Source organism: Typopeltis vanoorti, chromosome 11 (assembly GCF_054136105.1).
Source record: "Typopeltis vanoorti isolate ZY-2024b chromosome 11, IOZ_Tvanoo_1.0, whole genome shotgun sequence".
Classification (NCBI taxonomy): Eukaryota; Metazoa; Arthropoda; class Arachnida; order Uropygi; family Thelyphonidae; genus Typopeltis; species Typopeltis vanoorti.
The window spans coordinates 100,150,591-100,166,938 of record NC_143559.1 but is presented as its reverse complement, the minus strand read 5'-3'; the positions used below and the strand labels follow the sequence as shown (position 1 = coordinate 100,166,938).

The 16,348-nt window shown below is 34.5% G+C and overlaps 1 pseudogene; it reads right to left on the bottom strand.

The window, feature by feature from the left end:
• Window positions 1–1,489: 1,489 nt before the first annotated feature.
• LOC150101875 (U4 spliceosomal RNA) lies at window positions 1,490–1,618 on the bottom strand (annotated as a pseudogene).
• Between the last annotated feature and the right edge of the window lie 14,730 nt (window positions 1,619–16,348).

The following is a 16,348-nucleotide window of genomic DNA, read 5'->3' as shown; positions in this document are numbered from 1 at the left end:
GTATATGAATTGCAAACATGGCTAAACAGTAGAAATGGCGGTGATATGAAAGATCTTTAAACGTTTGAGGAAGCGTCATAAGATATGAGTTGATAAATTTTAAATTACATAAAAAGAGGGCAAACATGCCTACAACGGGATTTAAATTCGCGACTTGGTTGGATAGAGTTGCAATGTGCAACTTTTTTTTTTTAATTTTCGTCCCTAAATTAAAACTGACGTCAACTCCAGAGTTGTTGGTTATTTTTTTATTTATGATTCCCAAATCTTAGGATTATTTGCTGTGTCGAATGCCTACATTGCATTGTCGATGTTTGTGCTGTGAACTGTATTTTGGAAACGTACGGTTTCCGGAAACAATTTGATGAGATCTTTTCGTTATTTGAAAATGTAAAATATGAACTTAAAATTGAAAAATAAAAATATCATAAATGTTAGGAAACGGAGACCTGTGACGGGTCTTGAGCACTACTGAGACTATTTGGTGCAATTATTCTGATTTTAATTTTGCAATTATCTTCATGCCATATTTGAGATTTATTCGCAAATTCCATGATGACTATTAAAGATAAGGATAAAGTTGTTTTTTTTTGTTTGGTGACAGATGGTATTATTGTCATTAACCAGGAAGAATTCTAAAACTGTAATGTAAATTCGAGTATTTGTTCACCAACTGAAATGAAAGATTTAAAAGACGAGGAATCTGCATCGAATTTTGCTTCATCCACAGAATAACTACTGCTGTGACGCATCGAATGTTAAAATACAGAGTTTGAAAGTCGCCGTGGCCGAAGAACTATCGATCGGTGTTCAATCGGCGCACACTTCCAGACAGATGGTAGCACAGCGAATGGGTTTTCACCAGGACAACGCTTTCAGTTTCCTGGTTTCCAAAAACACGAAAATTATTCCTTATCCTCACTCTTCGCATGACCTCGCCCCTTGCGACTTTTACCTATTCCCCAAGATGAAATTTAGATTGAAAGGACGGACGTAGTTCTAACAATACTGAGATCCACGCAGAATTCGAGGAGGGGCGAAAAAGAGTAATACTTCAGGACTTCCAGGAAATTGGAGGAAAAACCTCTGGGATCGCTGTGTACATGCCTAAGACAAAAGCAGAAACACATCCACTATAAAAAGTGAATCTTTGACAAAGGGGTCATTTTCGATGGAAACTACGAGTGTGGTAATTTTTATGGTCAAATTCTCCAAAAGTTTCTGTTCAAGACACTGCTTGTCACCTGTACAATCACTGTACTGTATAAATCCCAAATCCGATCATCTCTGGAATACCAGACTCACATTTGGCATGGTATACCTTATTTAAAGGTAAAGGCGTCTCTAAAAATTCGGACGATCCCTAGGCCACTTAATCGTGAGCGAAAGACCGTCTATCTCAGCGGTGGCCTTCCACCACCACCGAGTAGAAACGCTCAAATTCCGAAGAAAAGCATTCACCAACAAAGCCCCTCACCAGAGAACACTTACCCAGGAGATTCAAATTGCTCTCTTAAGGCAAAAACCTTAAGAGAGCGTACTCATATTTTAGCAATATTAGCAATAGCCGAGCCTCAGTTAAACGTCATTGGCTACAGCATTGCCATTCCCTCAGTCTTAATCAACAACACACTCAGATGATGATCCAACCAAATAACAATCAATGATATTTTTATTTCTACTATCTACATATAAAATATGCAACGGTGCATTTCAGAAATCTTTTATATTTGGAAAATAATTAAGCTATTTTTGATATTACTTTTATTTTAGATGTCTCTATTTTAAGTTAAAATATTACATTACAAAAAGGCAGAAAATATTTAAAATTATTTGAAAAACAAACTTTAAAATTGATTCTTAACTAATATCACATTTTAAGTTCTGCTATACATTAATGATAAATATGTTATTTCCATGGCCGTGTGCTTCATGTTGCTATGACAACACCCAAGACGTGGGAAATTAAGACCCTAATTAAAAAAGTAATAATTTCTGTTATGTTGGTCAAAGTAAGGTCAGAGGAGTGAAATCAACAGCGTCGTAATGAAAGGACAATTGCATTAGTATAATACAACAGCTCAGCGTTATTATCTACAGTAAGCTATTTTCTACATCTGCAAACTCCCGTAGTTATTCTTTGCACTACGTGATATTAACGAAGTATCCACAGCACCATTCATTTATACCGGCTGCTTTCGAATTGTGTGGTCAGGATAAAACATAAATATTATAAATCGATATTGTATTGTGGATCTACCACTACTTGGAAAACGTCAATGATCATCTGCATGGTGCATCGTTCCATGTAACAGTCATGTTTTTACTCGATATAAATTGGAGGAACATGATGCTCCCGAGTCAATGCAATTCTATCCAAGTGAAATCGCTGCAAGAATGGAACTGACGCAGTTTCAAGGGGCAATTTGATAGGATGGCATGCTGCCAGCCTATCTGATCCGCAAATTGTTAACAAACTGGGCCAACTCAGGTTAACAATCAGTGATACCATACACAGCTGGAAGTCCAGCGAGTCAACTGCAAGTATTATTGTTCCAGTCGGTGTTCACGTACATCGAATGGAACACGAATCCGCACAAAACTATTCAGAACCGAGGCTTAAAACATGGCTTTCCATGATAGGACCTCAATACGAAAGCCACACTTTACCCGAACCTGCATGCAACGTCGTCTTCATTGGTGCAAAGAGAATGTACAGTAGGACGCGGAAGCTTGGAACGCTGTGGTATGGAACGACGAATAACGCTAAGCCATCTACCAAGCAGACGGGTGGGTGCTGATGTGACAGATGTATAGAGAATGTCTCTTATATGGAGAATGTCTCTTACCAGAGTGCGCAACTCCAACTATGAATGTCAGAAGTGGCAGTGTGATAGTATAGTCCTGTTTTGGCCTCAGACCTCTGTTTGTGGTGCCATGAACATTAAACTCCGAGAGGATCTGAATATTCTGGACAATGCAATGCTTCCTACGTTGTGGCCTTTTCTACTGAGAATTGGCATTCTCTTTCAGTAAGACAATGCACCGTGTCTGCTGCTGTAACTGTGTGGTCTGTGGACATGAACATAACCACACATGACTGGCTTCCACTGGCTCTGTGGAAGCCAATCATGCTTCCGGTTCATCCAACATTTGTGGGATGAACCGGATCATCGGGTTAGGTAAAGGGAGTCCGCCTCACAACAGCCCAGGACCTTGTTACATGCCTACAGAAAGGATGGTCCAAAATTTTCATTGATCGCTATTGTCCGCTTGTGAAACGTATGTCCCGTATGATTGCTACAGTCGAAAAGAAGTCTTACATCTTATTAAGGTGGATGCCATGGCTGATTGTTCCTCACGCTACGGTGTCTCTTAATTTCTTTCAAACATTGAATTTCATACAAGATGGTATTGGTCAGATTGTCCGATTTCGAGAGTACATTACAAGGATGGTGAGGAACTAGATAAGCTGATTGATTCCATGAACTAATGTTGTTTCCGTATACAGTATTTGGATTTTTACCAGTTTTTTTTATCATATCATATGGATTTACGGTGACGATATATTTTTTTTTGGGGGGAGAAAATAAAGGACAAATCAGAAATTGTTTCATAATAAAAAAAAAGCAGGTTGCGTTTATTTGTTTCTCTGAAACTAAAAAGCTTTATAACATTTATTATAAAATATAACCATATACATAGAATTTTAAACAATCATGTTATTACTTAAGAAATTTAATTTTGATACTTTTCATAATAATGAACTTTTATTTTAATAAATCAGATTTTGTGTTTTAAAAATTCATAAAACTGCATACAATCCATGTCAAAGTTGCATTTGGTATAAATGCATGCTTTCAATATTTCTATTTTTAATTGTTTTTTTTTTCGCTGCTCCACATGTTGTTCACTAATGAAAATATTCGTTCAGTGGGGCATTAGATCCAGGGAGATATAAGAAAATTTAAACGTGTTTATCTGTGAAATATTTAAACTTTTCAACCCATCTCCTTTGACAGGAATAGTCAGTTTGTCGCCATTATTCGACGTTTCACTCGTGACATAACGTTTAATACACGAAACGTCATCAAATAGTTCGCCATCATTAATATTTAAGTTCCAGTGACTGGAAATGAACAAACCACTTTCCTCGATCTTCGCCCACAGAGGGATTTCTCGTAGTAGAACCCATTAAAGTAGGACCTCTTTCATTTCCACGAAGTCCGCGCGATTAGCCTAGTGGCTATGTGCTTCGCAACCATATCCCTGGGGAAAGATTGTCCTGGGTTCGATTCCCGTCGCCGACGTGAGGAACTCCCCCAGCCAAGTTAACCGGTCTTGGGCGTGGACAGCAGGGTTTTTCTCCCCAGCTTATCTGAGGTTTTTCATCCCGCAATCAGGCAAACCGGCCCCCTTGAACACACACGGATCTACAGTCATAAATACTTAACCCCCCCCCATGAGGGGGCTCAAATCGCCCCAGTAAGGACGGGGAAGGAAAAGGGAGGAAAGTCCATAGGAATAAATAAATAAATTTCCACGAAAGAACTATCCCAGTTATTTAAATAATCAATGCAGGTGTGGTAAAATATATGAATTGCATCATTAAATATGTTGGCATCAATATTCAATTTACTATTTCAATTCACAAAATAAAGTACAAAATGGCCATTTTAGAAATAAAAATAAATCTAAACGACAGAGCAGTGAAATAAAGTGCTGCAGGACATATGGTCACCGTACATAATACATCATGCAGTAACCATGTTACGATATGCTGAATCCACTCAACGACAATAACGCAGAACGCAGAACGTTAGTGTCTATAAGGTACATGAAGCCTAATGCTTTTAATCCCTGATATCTGATAGGTTACTGTGTAGGGAAAAATTTATGAGCTACGTGCTCCGCCCGAGTTGGGCAAATTATAGATCTTAAAAGGAAACTAGGATGAGAGTAGGTCGTCTATATTTGCATAATTCCGATTCATCATAATTTGCTGCTTGTTGGACTAATTCATTTGCATGTGAGGACGATTTTGAGAAGTACTTTAGATATAAGGGATATTTGGGTCTCGATGAAGTTAAACATTTCTAATGTACCATGGTGCATTTAAGAGCATGCGTAAGCATTTGCTTTGCAGTCTTTGCAGTTTAAGGATATCAAAATAAACGTTAAGTTTAACATATAATTTATTTGTCTAAGAAATAAAATGTCTTGTTAAGTAATTTCAATCATATACTAAATATTAATAGTTTTTTGAATTTTTTGAACTACTTTATTTATACAGATAATATGTTATAGTAAAATTAATTTTTAATTTTATATCAAAATTGGTGAAATTTTCTTAAATCGAAATTTAGCTATTGTATAAAATTTCTGTATACGAATCAAAATGATATATTTTCTGAATTCAGAATACAATGTCGAAAGAGACATATTTAATTAAGTAAGTAGAGTGGCCAGGACACGCAGCTTCATTGAAAGGGTGGCAGGTATGTCTTATCTAACATTTAAGTGGAATTATAAACTTTAAAAAATATGGAAATCACAATAAAATCGTAATGTTTGGATATTATTATTCACTAAATGTGTAATGTTTTATTTCCATTTTATACATAACGGACATGTTATATTATTATATACAGTTAATGTCCATCAAAAGATTCAATCCTTGAGTGATATGTGTCAAGCATGCATCACGTAGGAGTTCATGGATTTCTACTTCCAAGATAAATTTGAATTGTTTTCCACACCAATGTATCGTTTGAAAAAGATTCTCATTTTGATATGTGATTTTTCATCCTTTTAAAAGTCTATAACAGCACAGAGTTTTCTACTCGCGTGGAGGCGCTGCTGTGGTTCAGAGTGATACTCGTCGAAGAATTTCTTTTCAGATGAAAAGCTCCCTAGATTAAGGGTTGAGCTGTCGAACCGTCCGAAGAATATTTCAGCATGCTGGCAACTGGATTTCCATACAGTTGCTCATCGGGATCCAGGAAAATAGAAATGCTCATCATAGAGTAATATAGGCTTAACAGATAATACAATCAAAACGTGATCATTAAATACTTCATCTTGACTTCCTGTATAGTGAGAAGAACCGCCTAAAGGAATAGTCTGTTTTTTATTCCTAAAAAAGAAAAAAATAATAAAAGCTTTTTACTAAAATAGAATCTAAAATAGCGAGAAAGTATTCAAGGATATTTAGGGGATATTTAGGATATTTAGGCAATATTTAGGGGATAAGCAATATTTTATCTTTTTCCTCATATACTTCTGTCTCAAAAAATCCCAATGACTATTTATTGGTTGAATGGAATTGTCTTGTAAACAAAAATGTAAACAGGCAGATAGGTGAATGGGGAAGTGAAAGCATCTGCCTACCAGATTGAACGAATAGATTACATCTCCGTTCTTAAATCAACAGCTGGGGCTTCAAATCCACCATCTGCTAAGCAGAGGCCTAATGTGGTTTGAAAAAGTGTGTACTTTTGGTCTCTGAAGCAGAGTTTCCCACGTTAACTAATGCTTATCACACCCATGGTAATAATCTATTATTATTATTATTATTATTATTATTATTATTATTATTATTATTATTATTATTATTATTATTATTATATATAAGAAACTACCAACACCAATCTATATAACGGAACACTAGACTCCATATTTCAAAAATCTTCTATACCAAGCAAGGAAGACAAAAACAGAGAAAAACTACAAGTTCCTGTGGACAAAGGATTCCCAGATATTTTTGAGAAAGAATGAAAACACTCGAGTATACATAATTACAAGTGAATCCGACTTACACAGCCTACCAATATAAAAAACTAACTCTTTACATCCTTAAGAATAAGATTAGAACTAATTTAAAAACTATATAATGGAGATCTCAAACATAGGCGAATATATCCAGTCAGACAACATAAACTTCAAGATCTTTGAAGAAATGGTCAGACAACATTTCCACCAACACCAACTTCACAATCATACACACAAACATAAGAAGTATAAAAAAACACTGGCTTACACTGATAACACAGCTCAATTATACCATGATAAACATAGATGCGCTAATACTGACCGAAGTTGCAATAAGCGACACATAAATTTACGCATACAACATAAATAATTACCAAACCTACAACTTATGCAGACCAAATAAAAGAGGAGGTGGTATTGTGGCATTTATCAAAGAAAAATACAATGTGACAGAAAAACAAACTCACATCGAACATGCGGAAACACTAATTTTGGAACTCACAAATAGCCACAATAGTATCAAATACACAATAAACACAATATACAGACCCCCAGATAATAATCCACTCAGTTTTCTTCACGAGTTAGAAACATGGCTGAGCGTCATCGAACCGCGTACAACACACAGGCTCATTTTAATAGGAGACATTAACATAAATACTCTTGACCACGCTTCTTCAACCACTAACACATATCTTGATATAATAAGTCAGTACAACATAAACCCTACCATTAACTCCCCAACAAGAGAAGAAATACTCAATAACTCACTAACACAATCATGCATTGATCATATCAATATACGGGCTCCCATCCATACATATACATCATCAGTAATTAACGTAAAAATTGCGATCACTACTTTGTCTCAACTTCGTTTTATTATGTTTCCTACCCACCCTTGTCCCACCACCACAAAAGTTGACAAAAATCGATCACACTAAAGAGCATTGTCGATAACAAAGTAAAAAATACAGACTGGAATTCCATTCTTAAAATAAATGATCCTATAACATTACACAAGAATTTTCAACTAAAGTTCACAGAAATATACAAAAAAGCAACAAAACCTACACAAACGAGGTGACAAACAGACAACAATCCATGGATAAATGACGACATACTAAATACTATTACTGAAAAAGAAAATCTATGGAAAAACTTAAAAAGTCACTCAGTAACACACATTTACACACCTTATTCAAAAACACAAGAAATAAACTAACAACAAAAATTCGTAGGGCAAAAAGACACTACTACTTCCAAAAATTCAGGGAATATAACGACAAAATTAAGCAAACATGGGCTACACTCAGGAATTAGTAACCCGAAAAAAGAAAACTTCAGCACAAGATTTTATTGAAAAAAGCTTCGGTCAGGACACAAACCAAGAGGAACTGGCAGATTCATTCAACCATGCTTTCGCAAACAACATCACACAACTCAAAAAAGACAAACTACCAGCGATCAACAAAAACCTACCGACACAAAGTCAACGACAAACGATGTATTTTCCACCCATAACAAAACAGGAACTGAAAGAAGCACTCCTAACACTAAAACCAAAGACCACTCCAGGAATAGACAAAATAAGACTCACAGACCTTATAACACACTTTGAACAAATAAATCCAATACTTTTGAAACTCGTGAACATAATATTCGACACAGGCATTATTCCACAACAACTAAAAACTGCAGTAATTACGCCAATATACAAACACGGCAAAAGAAACGATACTCAGGACTACAGACCAATAGCTACATTACCAGTCATCTCAAAAATTCTAGAAAAAATAACACACACCAGACTACAGAACTATTTACGGAAGTACAACATCATTTCACAAGACCAATACGGCTTTCAGAAAACAAAAATCACCATTACTTTATTAGAAGACATCGCCGACACAATAAACAAAGCTCTCGACAAAAACAAGTACGCCGTCCTTGTACTGCTGGATTTAACCAAAGCATTTGACACACTTGAACATGACATACTACTCACCAAACTATACTCAATAGGTATAAGAGGAACACTGCATACATGGTTCAAGAACTACCTCTCAAACAGAACACAAGTAACAAAAATAGGGACATGTCACAGTCGGAGTATACAAGTAAAACACGGTGTACCTCAAGGTGCCATATTATCACCCACTCTATTCAACATATACATTAACGATGTTCATAACATATCCATAAGAAGTCAAATATTTCAATACGCAGATGACACTGCACTACTAGCAATCCACACAGACATTAACACAGCTCTCTGCAAAGCACAACAAGACCTAAACGAAATCACAACATACTTCCACCAAAACGGAATTCTAATCAACGGCACCAAAACACAGATGTTGATAATACACAACCCAAGAATCATGCGCCCCGCATCACTATCAATACATTGTCACACATACCGCTGCATTAACAACAAAAATACCTGCCAATGTTCCGAAATCAAACCTGTAACACAAGCAAAATACCTCGGTCTCTATATAGATTCCCACCTTAAATGGACAAAACATATAGAATACCTACACACCAAACTCCGGATCATCGCAGCAAAACTCTTCCAAGTTAAAGACATTATTCCACCCAACATAAAAAAACTACTATATCACGGTATCTGCGAATCCCTACTCAGATACGGAATAACAGTCTATACAAATACATCAAACAGCCACCTAACAAAATTAGAAACACTACACAGGAAAATCGTGTCAACGGTGATCTGGACACCTTACACGCAACAACCAATATCCGACAAGCATATGGCGATACACAGAATTCTGAGCATTAAAAACCTGAAACACTACATGACATTAACAAGGAATTACTTCAACATCATCTATCGAAACAACAGAGACACATATCGTATAACACGACCTACAACAACCCTCTACATCCCCACACCCTTCAACAACTCATACGGTTCTTTTGTGAGATCACATCAGATACCCACGCAACTCAACAACCTACCAAGAAAGTTAAAACACGTAGATAACTACTGAACATTAAAAAACGAACTCTGGAAAATAAACCAACAAAGTTAAGAAACCATTAACACTAATATACACATCAAAAGTCACTAGCATCCAATGCCTACACCCCATACATAAACAGTAGCAACAACACAAATAGTGAAGGCTAAATCCCACTCTTTTCATAAAAGCTAACCCAAGCTTCGAAGTAGGTGGGATTAACTTGCCTCACTCATCTACAAGTAATCCTTATAAGCAAATGCAGAAATTTGTATGGATAATCACTCTTTCTCAAACTTAAAAAAATAAAATAAATAATAAAAAAATAAATAAAATAAAATAAAAAATTATACAAAAAATTCTGTATAATCTTCATTGTTAATATTAGAAGAACATGTGTTGTAATCACATAATATAAAAGCAAAAAAGTATTATTTAAAAAATTTTAATTGAAATTCCAGTGTAGGAATTGCAGCACTTAATGTTGAACTCTGTGAAACTATAAGGTGCAATGTCACACAAGATGTTTATTGTATGTATAAATATTTTAGCAATCAATAAAAACTATTATTATTAAAATACTTGTACTGTACAGAAAATATGTCTCATGTATACGTAAATACTCTGTATGATAATAAACCTTGTCACTGTCAAAAAAAAAAAAATTAAAATAAAAAAAAATAAAATTTATTATTATTATTATTATTAAAAAATTATTACTATGAAACTTCTACATCCCAGACATGATAAACAATTTATCTTTTGAATACAGAAACCTTACAAATTACAATAGCCTGAAAAGAGCTCTAAGGACATACTACGAACAAGAAACACGCACCAAAAATACCATACAAACTTAATGAAACACAATATATTCGTTCAGGCTTCCAGTTCAGCGAAGCATCAAGACATTCCAAGGAAATGAAGCCTATTAAACATAGATTTGATTTCATAGCTTCCCAACACAGCAAACAAACCAATAAATAATAACTGGTGTCACCTCAGTTAAGCTCACAAATAAGCTTCGAGGATGAAAGCTGAGAAATAACATCTCATCCATGATAAAAAATAATAATAATAATAAATAAATAAATAAATAAAATTAAAAAATAATAAATTATTATTTTTATCAAAATGTATTGTATTAACATAGTCATCTGTGGTTGAATTCATAAAAAACGAAAAAGTCACATAACAATGACTGCAGATCGATGACCAGGGAAAACACAATCCCTCAGATATGTTACCTGAAATTATTTTTTTTTCTCTCTACTTTGAATTTTCCGAACATCTTTTCCCAATTCTTTCAGATGTAGTAATTCTGGGTAAAATTCAGTGTCAGTGATTTATTATATGGTACATATATATGTACCGTATATTAAATTAATATATGATAATATTAATAATAAGATATGCAAACGGAACTTAATATAAAACAATAATGTACTAGTTGCTCTGAAAATGAAGACCTTTTTCAATATTACTTAGAAAATCTATTTTTGGGATGTGATTAAGAAATTAATAAATGAATGCATTATTTATTTATTTATAAATGCATTCCTAATCACATCCCAAAAATTGATTTTATAAGTAATAAAGTATTCGTTTTTTTTCCCTTCTTCCTTTTTTCAATTATTCATTATATTATCATTACTAATTGTTTCCTTTTTTCTTTATTTCTTAATTCATCTCAATATCAAATTGAATGAGTCTTTTGTAATCAAAACCTACAACATAATATGAAGATACGGTAATTAAATGAACATTATTATGAATATTAGTTAAAATTACAAGTTATTCATTTTCAACTTTTATATACAAAATTTATATTGCTGTATTTTCAAAATCCTTATATATTTTTTTTTTCAAATTTTAAATTTAATGCATTTATTTATTAAATTTATTTTACTGCAAGATGCAATTCTTCTATTCTGTAGGATGTGCTATTAAAAAAAATTAAACACATTTTCGTCAACTCTACGAATACTGTGTGTCAGTTTTCCAGAATTCATTTCGTAGTAATTCTTAGAAAACTCACCCGAGTTCTTTCATTTTTTTTTAAAATTTTATTATCTAGGCAGACTGTGCTTCTTGGTATGAAATGAAAGCGTTAAAAGCAAATGGCCTGTTTTGCTTTGTTCACAAGTGCATGTAATTATTTAACGAATTAGAAGACTGATGTTCTAACAATAATAAAAAATCGATTTTTAACTTCGCATTATAAATTTAAAAACTTTGTATATTTGAAGATAAAAGTCACCTTGGCTCTGTTCGATACCAGAACTCCGCTGGAATGTCATAATACACCATTATTTTTTATATATATATAATAAACAATAACTCACGTAAAATATCTCTAACTGAGGCTCGGCTATTGCTGCTACCCTCCTGCCATGATCAGAGCTTTAATAATATTTAATTGTGAAATTTTCGCCTGAGTATCACAGACATGTTCAGTACATTTATGTTTATATTTATAAATTCCAATGGGCGCCATCTAAGTAGCTAATGCAGTGATTTTCAACCTTTTTCATAACATGGCATATCTAGACTAATTAATAAACTTCTGCGGCACACTAAAAATATATTCTTTTAATTTTTTTGATGATCTGGCAAAAAATTGGCATAATTTTGAGTGATTTACACACACAAGAAGACGGAAGACCAGACACTAATAAATACATGCGCAAATTACGACATTATTTCTTGCAATTAATTTGTTTTCATAAATCTCGTGACACACCTAACGACCTCTCCGGCACACCGGTTAAAAATCGCTGACCTAATATAAGATAAGTAAAAAGGTCAATAAATTTCATAACTAAAAAAAATGACATAAAATAAAAGAAATATTGTCAGTTATTGTTCAATTAGCTTTATAAATGTACTGAAGATGCCAGCGATACACAGGCGAAAATTTTACTATTAAATAATATTTTATGTGCTATTCCGTTATTATAATTTTGAATTCATATGTCTGCTCACGGTATTTCCTTATAAAAACATTTTTTTTTTCTTATCTGAAATCCTTATTCAGTAACAAGCAATTTATTCTTCTTTCCACTCCGTGTGGTGGTCGGGATAAGAATACCCTCACTGTAGCCCATGCATGTCGTATGAAGCGACTAAAATGGGTACCCAGGGAGGATAATGGATGGCAATGCTGTAGCCAGCCAGGCTGGCCGACTGGTTAGAGTGTCCGCTCTCCAGTCAAGAGGCTGCGGGTTCGAATCCCTCCGTGGGCATGGACGTTTGTGATTGTCTGTGGAAATACCAGTGGTGGCGGTCGGCGGTAGATGGCGTTGGTGTAGTTGCGGTCAATTGGTGGATTGTGAGTGGTGGAAGCAGAGTTGTAGAGTGGATGCCCTCCCTCGATGAGTACTTGAACGCCCTGGAGGTGACAAATAATAATATTACCCAATCCATACATTTTCTTAACAGATAACGGGGAATATGAAAAGCATTTTTTGCTTCACCCATCGCGCAAAAAAAAAAAAAAAATATCCTTCTCTCCAAGTGTATAGAACTAGATAGTGGACATTTACAAATTTCTGGTTAAAAATAGGTTAAGCAGTTTTTGAAGTCCTTAAGGGTTTCTCTATTTTTGTTTTTATTAATCCAAGTGCTAATTATGGACGCTTGTAATTAATTCTAAGCAAACTAATAATCTTTATGTGCAGCGAACAGATAATTAATAGCAACTCCCACTTGTCAGAAACATAGGCTTGTAATAAATAGGCTTTTAGCTCCTTAAGCGGGATTAGAAAGGTCGTTGGCAGTTGGCTAAGGAATATTCAGAGTTCAGAAGCATCCCGCTAGGGACCATTTTTTCCCGCATGAAAAGGAAATCTTTTCAAGAAACAATTATAACTTAATGAAGTAGCCTGACACTCATAAGATGTCCACTGAAACGGAAATAAATACCTCCTCGATCAAAGATTAAATTTACGATCGACCATCACTTTGTAATTTACAGAGCAATTTCGTTTAATTAGTTTATCATACAATTATTCAACGTATTTAAGCTACATTAGTATACGTTGGTAGCGGAATTTTGTAAACTGCTACAGTTTAAATTTAGGACATCTGACATTGACCTATAACTTACTGCGAAAAAAAGAAATTGTGAAAAATCACAATTTCACGAGAAAAATAATATCAATAAAAGCGGCTCAAAGAGTAGAAAATAATCGAATAGTTCCACTCAATGCAAAAAAGCATTGCATTAAATACGCTCGTTGCCATATTATTAAGGAACAACACAGCTCAAAAAATATATGGTGATTTGTAGCCGCCATAGCGCAAATGGAAGAACAACGGAACATTGCGCCCTTCGACTGGAAAAGACCTGGGATCGATTCTCGTCGAGAAGAGGGGAATCCTTATATGGGCTTTTTCAGTTGAAGGTGAGTTAGCCGATCTCATACGGGGTAGCAGGGTTTTTCCTCCCGGAAACTCGGGTTTTTCATCCCGCGTACAGACAAATCGGCGTTCACAACACACGCAATTTACAGAAAAAAATACTGTTGTTGGTGATGATGGACGATAGATGGCGTTGATGGTAGTAGTGTCGAAGTTGGAGAATTAAGTAGTAGTGGAGAGGATGAGATGTATTTAGCGAAGTAGAGTAGTGTGCCCTCCCAAGATGAGTCCTTGGACTCCCTGGAGGTGTCATGTAATAATACTAATACTACTAATAATAATTCAGTTCGGTGAAAGACGATCAACAAAATTCTTAATATACCTTCGCAGCTCCTTTATTTAAACAAGATTTAAGAATACCATCACGCTACCTTTTATCAAGAATGCTACAAAATGGCTACGCTGCTCCGTGAGCAAAAATCAAAGCGGTTTTTTTTTTACAATTGCATAAAATCTTCAGATTCTTACATCCACCATAACTTCCACATCATCCCGTGGATAAACCAGGCTTTTGCGAGACTCATTATTCTTGTGTCATTTTCTGTGTGGGCCAGACGGGAAGGGCGAGGGAAATCCGCATGTCTGAACTCCGTAAAGACGTCGAAGAAAGAAGACTGCATAAATCAAGTTTGGCATCTCACACAACTAGCACATGTCATCAAGCAGTTTGGCAGCAAACAAAAATGTCTTATGTTGATCAAAATTGTTTTACAAGAAGAAATGCTGATTCCTATACAACGTAACAAAATTCAAGGCTTAATCCTACACCAAAATCTAACTGCGACACGCGCATGCTGTAGAACAGGCATCGGCAACCTTTTCAGACTAGCGGGCCACATTCAACTTTTATTTTTAATAATTGGGCCGTAAGCGTTCATTTAAGAGAAAGAGTAAAAAAAAAATACTTAAGTTATCAATTTTTATTATGTCAATCTTAAAAAACACAGAAATATTAAAAGTACGAGATATGAAACAAGCATGAAAATGAAACTCAATGAAAAATTATTATCACGTAAAAACAAAATAATATAGTGTATCCAACACATTGTATATATATGTCTCCCTGCTTATTGTGAGTTTTATGATTGTTTTCTCTTAGCCAGATTATCTAGATCCACTTTATAACCTGAGGTACAAATTCGAATCGAAGCATGCAAATATACATCAGTCAGTCGAGAAGAAATTTTATTTTTTCTAAAACTCATGGCAGAAAATGGTTATTCGCAAATGTAGGTGCTTCCAAATGCGACTATCATCTTTACGAAACTGATTAATGCTTCAATTTTTTTTTTTTTTTTGGTAAGCATCGATCAATTGTAGACATTAAAAGGGTTCAAACATAATCGCATTTCGATGCTATTTTTTTATAAAAATCCACAAATCTTGTTGAAAATTCCGTTTGTAAATCTTCAATAATACAAGCAAAAGTTTCCTTTTGTTAGTATTTACAAGTTGCAAGGGAGATATCACGAAGTATAGGTATAAAATTATTTTTAATTTATTATTCGTATTATGAAATGTATTATTTAAATAATTCAACATACGGGACACATGCCATGTAAGTATGGTCAAAATTGCACGTTTTAGCCGCATGTGGCCCGCCTGTTGCTGACCCCTGCTATAGAACGTAACAGCAACGCAACAACTAGCATTGTTCCAAAACGTATACAGTAATTAATTTAACGTATTTTATTATTTTTTTATTATGGTTATTTATTTATATGCATGAACTGTGAAGGTATTATAATATCTAATATGCATAATTAATCGTTTATATTCTCTTTTCTGTACAGTTTATAGTGTTTTGCTCATATCCCTGATTTCTCTCTTATTCCTTATAAATATAAATAACTCCCAACTCTATCAACTCTGCTTATTGTGTTGTCTATTTCTAAATTTAATTTGGTATATTCACTGATACTGTGCCTAAATTGGTGAAATATTCTACTTATTCTATAGGCCATCCATTGAGAATTCAGCTAAAGTTTTCTATGTTCCTGCCTAATTTTATAGTTATGGTCTTTTTATTGCCGATGTTGATTTTATGCCTAATTTGTTGCAACTCTCATGCAACTTTAGTAAAGAATCCTGTAGACTTGTAATGAATATGTACATCCACTACAAGGAGTACAGCATCAGGACTACAGCATCATCGGCAAAAAGCAAGG